Here is a 6,041-nt window from a genome sequence, read left to right as displayed (position 1 = left end):
TGTGGATATTCATTCCTTAATGTTCTGTAGTTATACGTATAACCATCTGATACTAGCCCAGAGTTAAGCCTATTCATCTAGCAAACTATACCTACCCTGGAGGGTTACAATAGCCAGTATCATTTTATTCCATGTGTCCACCCAGGCAAATTGGTGGATCCAAATGTAAAAAAAAAAAAACATATATGATGTAATTTCTTTGTAATCATCCAAAATAATGTTAAGTGTATGGGTATTTTTCCAAGTAGGCCACTGACTGGTCTATACGTGCAATGCATTGAATGGGCAACGCGCCGTGTATTGAGTGGGCAGCGCGCCGTGTACTGAGTGGGCCGCGCGCCGTGTATTGAGTGGGCCGGTCTGACAGTAACTCCCGGGCCACTTTTTTCCCCCAGTCCGCCCCTGCATCAATGGCAGTGTTTACAGGTGTTTTGTTTTATAAACATCAGAAAACAATAACTAGGAAGGTGAGTGGACTACCATCCTTCCAGTGAGTCCCAGAGCGCATTCTTGCTCTTGCTTGAGGGAGCTTACTACTATTTCACAAAGTCTCTCAGATGAGTTGGAGTCTTTTTTGTGCGCTCAGAGCGTTGCAGCACCGGTGGTGAGTCTGCACTCGTGTCTGGCGGATCAGCTGGAGGGTGAACCTGGGCTGTTTCAGTGGGCTCACTCTATTCCCCTCCCACAGACGCTGGAACAGCAGAGTCTCTGGTCAAAGCCTCCGCTGCGTTCTCTGGAACCTGAAGACTCATGGGCTCCAGTGTCATGTCCGGCATGGATGTCTCTGTCATCGAAGCGTGACGTTTACGGATCTGGTCCACGTGACGTCTCATGACACGTCCATCTCCTGTCTGCACTGTGTAGGAGACAGGCCCTGTGTTCATCTCAATGACGGCTGGGACCCACCTTGGTCCGTGACCATAGTTTCGGATGTACACGTCGTCACCAGGAGAGAAGCTTCTCCATTTGCTGTGTAAGTCATGTTGTGCTTTCTGTTTGAGTTGTTTCTTTTGAATCTTTGACTTTACATCGGGCAGCAGAAGATCCAGTGTGGACCGCAGTCTCCTAGACATCAGCATTTCAGCTGGAGACAAGCCAGTCGTACTTTGGGGTGTTATTCTGTAATTGAACAGAAATCTTGCTATTTTTGTTTCCAAAGTATCTCCTTTCTTGTTTTCTTAATTCCTTGTTTGAACGTTTGCACGGCTCTTTCGGCTAGGCCATTTGATGCCGGGTGAAAGGGTGCAGATGTTATATGCTGTATACCATTCTGTTTCAGGAATGATTCGAACTCTTGGCTTGTGAAGCATGTGCCATTGTCAGATACTATTGTCTGAGGCAGGCCATGTGTGCTAAAGCACTGTTGTTGCACTACTTGTTGGATACACATCAAGCCATTTTGAATGTTTATCGATAACGATAAGAAACATCCTGCCTAAGTGAGGGCCGACATAATCAATATGCAATCTACTCCAGGGTGTCTCTGGCCACTCCCAGGAATGAAGAGGAGCTGCAGATGGAGCCTTTCTGTTTTCCTGGCATGTGTGGCAGGACTGTACTTCTCTTTCTATGTCAGCATCCATACCTGGCCACCACATGTATGAACGTGCCAAGCCCTTCATCCTGGAGATGCCTGGGTGTGTGTAGTGTAGATGTTTTAAAAGGGTGGCCCTCCCCTTCTTTGGAACAACCACTCTAGCTCCCCAGAGCACACATCAATCTCTGACACTGAGTTCAAGCCTTCTCTGGCTGTAGGCCTTGAACATTGAAGCCACCTCTTTTGGCCAGCCATTCAAACACCACAACAGCACTTGTGATAATATTTCATCTTTCGCAGTCCACTGCTTCACTTGGGCTGTTGTGATTGGTGGGTCTTCCACCACATCCAGCATGAGGACCTGTCCTTTGTCATCCTCCTCTTCAGTGTGTGGCAGTGGTAGCCTGCTCAATGTGTCTGCGTTTGCGTGGTCTTTGCCTGGCTTGTACACCATATTGTACTTGTACGCTCTCAGAAGTATTGCCAACCCTTGCACTCTTGGTGACCCCATCTGTGGCACCGGCTTCTTTTCATGGAAAAGCGAGATCAATGGCTTGTGATCAGTGCTAATTGTGAATCTTCGTCCATAGATATACTTGTGAAATCGCTTGATTCCGAATATGATGGCTAACCCCTCCTTGTCGAGCCGTGAGTAACGCTTTTCAGCTGGTGTCAGTGTGCGTGACATGAAGCCTATGGGCTTTTCACTTCCGTCTTCCATGATGTGTGACAGCACGGCGCCGACTCCGTACGGTGAGGCGTCGCATGCCAGCACAAGTTCTTTGTCTGCTGAATAGTGAGCCAGGACTTTTGCTGATTTTAGCAGCTGTTTAGACAAACAAAACTCATCTTCTTGTTCTTTCTTCCAAGTCAACTGAATGTATTTTCTTAACAATCTGTGTAATGGTGCTAGGCGTGTGGCGAGATTAGGAAGGAACTTGTTATAGTAGTTTAAAAGGCCAAGATACGCTTTCAGCTCAGTCATTGTGGTTGGAGGTGGAGCTTCCTCAATGGCTGTTACCTTGCTTTGCACTGGGTGCAGGCCTTCAGCATCAATCTTGTGACCCAAGTACTCAACCTGGTCTTGCAAGAATGCACTCTTGCTTCTGCGCAGTCGCAGTCCTGCCTCTTTCAGTCGTCTGAGTACCTCATCCAGCGTGCTCAGATGCTCTACAGTGTCTCTTCCAGTCAGTAAAATGTCGTTAAGGTAAACAGCTACTCTGGGCAGGCCTTGTAACAAACTCTCCATTGTTCTCTGAAATATGGCTGGAGCAGATGAGACTCTGAATGGGAGCCTATTGTAGGTGAAAAGGCCTCTGTGTGTGTTTATTGTCAGGTATTTCTTGGAGTCATCATTCATCACAATCTGCTGATTGGCGTGGCTTAAATCAAGTTTGGAGAAACGTGTCCCTCTTGCCAGTGTATTGAACAGGTCTTCCACACGAGGAATAGGGTATTGCTCTAGTGAGGAGGCGCTGTTTACTGTTAGTTTGTAATCGCCACATATTCTAATGGAGCCCTCCGGCTTCAACACAGGAACAATTGGCGCCGCCCACTCAGCGTACTTGACAGGTGTTATGATGCCCTCTTTCAGGAGCCTATCTATCTCCTCTTCTACTTTCGCCCTCATGGCATACAGAACTGAGCGGGCCTATAGAACTTTGGACGGGCATCCGCAGACACACAGATTGTTGCCTTCATGCCTTTTAACATGCCTAGTTCTTGTTTGAAAACATCCTCATGCTTTGACAGTACTTCCTGTAGCTCATGTGCATCTGTTTTTACATGTTTAATTTCATCCCACTTGAGCTTTAAAGCCAGCCAGCCTCTACCTAACAAAGTAGATCCAGTGCCCTTCATCACCACTAGGGGTAATGTCTTCATTTGCTGAGCATAGTTCACTTTTACTTCAGAAACTCCCACTACTTTTCCTGTGTATGACTTCATAGACATTTTGCTTTCATTTAATTTGGGGCGTTTATTTTCTTCCCACATCTCATTGAATTTCTTTTCATTCATAATGCTCACACTGCATCCTGTGTCTATTTCAAAGTTTACTTTCTTTTTATTCACTTCCACGTTGACTTCGAATGGTTTAATTCTCTGCATGGAAGTTTCTGTATTCAGGCATGCCAGTGTAAATGCTTCTTGGTCATCAGAGCTATCATCATCATTTTGTCTCTCACACACGTTGTGTGACCTGTGTGGATGGGTTTGAGGGTGTGCGCGCCGCTCTGCTCTGTGTGCTTTGGTTTCACTGGGACGGGCATCATCTTTACTTTTATTCCTACAATACTTGGCGATGTGCCCTACTCTCCCGCAGAAATGACACTTAGCCTCTTTAAATTTACATTCGGCTGCACTGTGCCTTCCGTGACAACGATAACAATCTCTCTCTTTGTTTCTCCATTCTCCTCTTGTCTCTTTTCCCTCCGTTTTCATGCTGTTACATGCTACGGCCGCCTTTTGTAGGTCTTGGGCATTTTTACTTGCAGTTTCTGCAGCTACTGCTATCTTAAATGCTTTTTCAAACGTCAGGTCTATTTCGGAGAGCAGACGTCTTTGAATCCGGTCGTCATTCATACCGCATACAAGACGATCTCTTAACCTTTGCTCCAGTGTAGTGCCAAAGTTACAGTCATGAGCTAGTCGTCTGAGCTCCGCTACATATGCACTCACAGATTCCGTAGGCTGACGTGAACGCGAGTCAAACATATATCTCTGCACTATCTCGCTTGGTTTAGGATTGAAGTGCTCTTTCATTACTTGTTTTAACTGATCGAATGTTTTCGCAGATGGCTTATCTGGACTCACCAGGTTTCTCATGAGCTTGTACGTTGCTGGACCGACCACACTGATTAGGATAGCCCTCTGTTTCTCTCCATCATCGATCCCATTAGCTTCAAAAAACTGATTAAGAACCTCGCAGTACTCTTCCCAAGTCTGCTCTTTTGCATCAAAAGTTGACAGGGTGCCTATCATCATCGTAGTCATATTTCCGTTTTTGCTAGTTACCTCCAGTCCAATAGCACTTTGTACGTTCCTGCCGTCTGCCACCTGCGGTCATCCCGACGCATCCGACTTTAATCAGGCACTTTTCTCCTCCATACATCACAATACATGTCAATGTCCTGACCTCCAGGGTTAACTGTACCTCCTGATGGAGTGGGGTGGTATTGCAATAGTATCTATATGAACCAGATAATCACGATACCACACTTGCCCTCCGTGATATTGCTGCTGAAGGTATGTGCGTCTTGTGTATTTCCACTTAGCATACAGCTGTATGATCCTTAATTCCTAAATATACTGTTTGGCAACAGGTGTTTGTAGTGCACAAAGCGCTTCCGGGTAGCATGCGTTTCGCTGCCAAAGGTCTTGGTTGGAAGACAACGAGCGAACACACCCTGCTGTATTATATAGGAAGACAAGTCCAGGTAAACTTCCCCTATGTAGCTCACGTTGAAATGCTTGTTAGTAAGCTCCGTATGGATGTGTCACTGACTCGAAGTGGCTGACACATCTGTTATATCTATATATGTAGTATCTGTGACATATGTTAAACTTTCCTGCTCTGTCTGTCTCTGACCTTAGTTGGATATTTCAGGGGAGACTTTGTTCAATGCTCCTGGGCCGAAGTATTAACTGTTCATAACTTCAGGGTTAATTCCCTTTTCTTTCCTCCTACTGCTGGTTAGCAAATAAATGCCCACGGTATTCCTTCTTGATGATTTATTCTTTACCCACTGAAATACTGTTATAGCACACACGTTTTGCTCCGGTCACTACATCCAAAACCAATCCTAAGCATCACCTCTCTACCTCGCTCTCTCTCCCTCGCTCTGCCACACCTTTTACCTCTTAAAGGAGGTGCACCATTTTACAACATATAGCATCTGTTCATCTTTGTTAGCTGATTATCTGAATGTTGGATGATTCAAATGATTATGTAAACTATGTTTGTGTGCTCAACTAGGTGTTGGTTGGGAGCTGCCAGGGAACCCTATTCTCAGTGTTTGTTCTGTCAGTGCCGCATGAAGGTAACATTGGACAATCTGATGTATGTCATGACCATTGAAGACCTGTTTTATTATGTATGATCATGTACATAACTGCTGCTTTGCTTTGTTACAAATTTAGTTTAATTTCAGCTTTTGCCTTTTGTAGTATTTGGTTTGTTTGCTTTTGTATTTGTTTGTTTGACCTAGCCTAAACCTAGGTGTGAGCTTTTTGTTTCTTTCATTATTGTCCCCTTTCTTCCCCGCTGTGCTGGAGCGATAGGTGTGGTACTGGCTGCCCCAGCGTTCTTCCGTAGTTGGAGTAAGCCTTTTCTAAAGCTTGAACTCTGCCTGGTTTTAGCCAGTTAAGCTTAACCCAAATTCCTTTTCCCCTTTCCTCTCCAGAACAGAGTGTTGCAGCTGACTACGGGGCATATTTTATCGTCATTTAGCCGTGTGTTAATAAATACTGTTATTTTTCCACTTGAATACCTCGTCTCTGTCCT

General features: G+C 45.3%; 1 pseudogene; it reads right to left on the bottom strand.

The window, feature by feature from the left end:
* Nucleotides 1-671: 671 nt before the first annotated feature.
* Nucleotides 672-4,519, bottom strand: LOC122128961 (annotated as a pseudogene).
* Nucleotides 4,520-6,041: the final 1,522 nt, after the last annotated feature.

This window comes from Clupea harengus, unplaced genomic scaffold, assembly GCF_900700415.2.
Source record: "Clupea harengus unplaced genomic scaffold, Ch_v2.0.2, whole genome shotgun sequence".
Lineage (NCBI taxonomy): Eukaryota > Metazoa > Chordata > Actinopteri > Clupeiformes > Clupeidae > Clupea > Clupea harengus.
The sequence above is the reverse complement of the archived record's forward strand: the minus strand, read 5'-3'. Positions and strand labels throughout refer to the sequence as shown.